Raw genomic sequence first — 226 nt, forward strand, 5'->3', positions numbered from 1 at the left:
GACCCTTCCTCTTTAAGACAGGTAGCCATGTGGGCAGCGTGTGTAGGTGTTTATAGGAAGTGAGGCTCGCCGTGTGTAGTAAAATCCCGTAGGCAGCACCTGACGCAGCGATGCGCATGGTTTTGATGGGTAGTCAGTGGAGCTACAGTAGTCAGTGTTTTACGTTTGCTTCAAATAAGAACTAAATCACCTGATTAATGCAACATAATCACAACGTCTCCCGGCC

The 226-nt window shown here is 48.2% G+C and overlaps 1 protein-coding gene across 4 annotated transcripts in view; it reads right to left on the bottom strand.

Moving 5' to 3' along the window:
- Positions 1–226, bottom strand: part of col18a1a (collagen type XVIII alpha 1 chain a) — a 105,941-nt gene that overhangs the window by 4,134 nt on the left and 101,581 nt on the right. The window lies entirely within an intron of this gene.

The sequence above is a fragment of the Etheostoma spectabile genome, chromosome 4 (genome assembly GCF_008692095.1).
Source record: "Etheostoma spectabile isolate EspeVRDwgs_2016 chromosome 4, UIUC_Espe_1.0, whole genome shotgun sequence".
Classification (NCBI taxonomy): domain Eukaryota; kingdom Metazoa; phylum Chordata; class Actinopteri; order Perciformes; family Percidae; genus Etheostoma; species Etheostoma spectabile.